Genomic DNA, 2,476 nt, shown 5'->3' with positions numbered 1-2,476 from the left:
GTGGAAAATATTTTCAAACCATAGACCTGGTCAGAATGCTTGCAACACTAGATTTCACTAAAGAAACCAAAGGATCAGATGATTGTGTTAAACCAGGTAACCCTCCAAGTCCACCACCCAAATATGCTGCAGTGGGATTTGAACTCAGAGAATGAACTGAAATGAATACTGCAAGGCATTGATACTCTTGGAATTCTGTCCCTATATCCACACTAAATTGGTATCTTATTTATTGATGAAGGGCAGAATTGTGCCTGGTAGGCTTTTAATTCAGTCCATTCTGTAAGGAGACCACTTTTTAAGATGGTTGATGTTAGGAAGGACATCCAGTTGTAAAAACCCTGCCAAAACAGACAGTGAATCCTGCTACAGGCTTCTGCCTATCCAGCCCCCCCAGTCAAACCATTCGATCTATGCAGGCATGAAAGCAGATCTTAAATGATGATGATGATGATGATGACAACGACGACGACGATGCCACTGCCACTGGGATTAGCCAACTGTTCTTGAGTGAAGGCCTTCAACAGAGTCCACTTTGTAGCAAACATTCAAGTTAGATCTTTATTCTAAAGATAAGTTTGTCCCTTCTTCTCCTAATGTGAGAGATCTTGAAAAGGAGAGGTAAATGCTTACTTTCTTACACTACTTAAGCTATTAATATTAATAATAATGTTAATACTTACAGATCTATCTATCTATCTATCTAACACATCAGTGTCAGAAAAATACTGTGTATGTATGTATGTAATGTATGTATGTATGTATGTATGTATAGATAGATAGATAGATAGATATATGTAAGAGTGGTGAAAAGTTCCCGGATTTAAGGGTATCACAAAGGGCCTAGTTGGAGGCCCAACCTTCCAAATTCTTTCACAGGGCTTAGAAAAACTGCACGACCGCTGCAATGAATGTGTGAATCTGAGAAGGGTTTCTCAACCTTATCATTTTGGGTCCCCTGTTTTGATTGGAGCCTCCAGCTGTATGAAAATTTACCCCCCCTCCCCGTCAGAAAACAGCTTCAGGAGTTGTGAAGAACGAATTTGTACGTAATCTGTTTCTGAGAGCTATTCTATTGGAGTCATTAAAACATTGATTTAATTATGAACATAGAAAGAAATTATACATTAATCCTTATTTTTGTAAGCAGTTGTATCCGTAAAAATTTTATTTGCAGAGAGCAGAAATTGAAAGAAGGGATATGAAATGGACATGTGTGTGTATTTTTACCATAGTTGATTTATGGAAAAGATTATGTAAAATTTTTGAAATGCAAATATGTGAATGAAAATTAAGTTCAGACCTCTACATGATAGCTAGACATGATAAAAATAGCAGCCAAATCTCCCTCAAAACACCCTACTGTCTTAATCCGACAATTCTACTTATTATGTAGTTTGAATGAGAAACTGTAACTAAAGATTAAGATTATTAACCCCACAAAGAGGTGAAAGAAGAGAGACAGCATAGCGAAAATGTTGGCTGACTGTCATCCTGTACTCCCCTTGTTGCTAGCGAAATGGTATATGCTGGCTGTGTGAGCAACTGGTTCTTTTAATTGGTGGAAGAAAGGGGAATTCCATTAGAAAAAGTCTCAATCGATTTTCTCGGTAACTACAGGGAGTAGGAAGAAAATACAAACCGCATTCCAATCTATGCACCCGGCTCCACATGTGTGCCATTTTTCAGTCGAATCCACCCAGCTGTTTGGCTGTGAACCTCAAGACAAGAAAGAATACAACGATCGCATGTGTCCAATATATATATATATGTATGTATTCACTTACTGTAAATGAAATAAGAGACAATGTGTAGCATACCATTAAATAATTAGTTAAAAACACATAATATACATAGGCACAAATAACCAGAAAACAGACACAGAAGGTTATTTACCAGTTATCAGGCAAAGGATCTCAGCAATTTTGTACTGTTAACAATGATATTGCTCTACTTTGGTGGCACTGGCAGTGAGAAGCCACTGGGAAATAGCAAACCAATGAACAAGGGACCAAATATGGCAAAGTGAACGTGCAAATATGAAATAGATATGCAATATATAATATACAAACAAAATAATATTCAAGGTGAGATGAATAGAAGATGGACAAGGGATAAAGACGAAAAGAACCAAGATGGAATGTGGTCATATCTGCTGCCTCTTTGCTCACTCCTAGCGACGCTGCTAATCGCTCGCTTGCTTCCTTCTCGCTGCCACGACTCACTCGACTTGCTTCTCATCCATCGACAGCCCCGGCCACGTGTCCTAGCGTGCGTAACACACGGACACACACACTCGCGGTCGGTATCGCAGCTGAGACGACGGCCTTTCGATCGCACCGGCGAGAGTCCGCCACCGATGCGTTTGCAGCCTCTTTGCTTGCTCGCTTCCTTCTCGCTGCCACGACTCACTCGACCTGCCGGTTATCCGTTGACTGTTTCGGCCATGTGTCTTAGCGTGTGTAACACAGGGACA

Source organism: Octopus bimaculoides, chromosome 8 (assembly GCF_001194135.2).
Source record: "Octopus bimaculoides isolate UCB-OBI-ISO-001 chromosome 8, ASM119413v2, whole genome shotgun sequence".
Classification (NCBI taxonomy): Eukaryota; Metazoa; Mollusca; class Cephalopoda; order Octopoda; family Octopodidae; genus Octopus; species Octopus bimaculoides.
The sequence above is the reverse complement of the archived record's forward strand: the minus strand, read 5'-3'. Positions refer to the sequence as shown.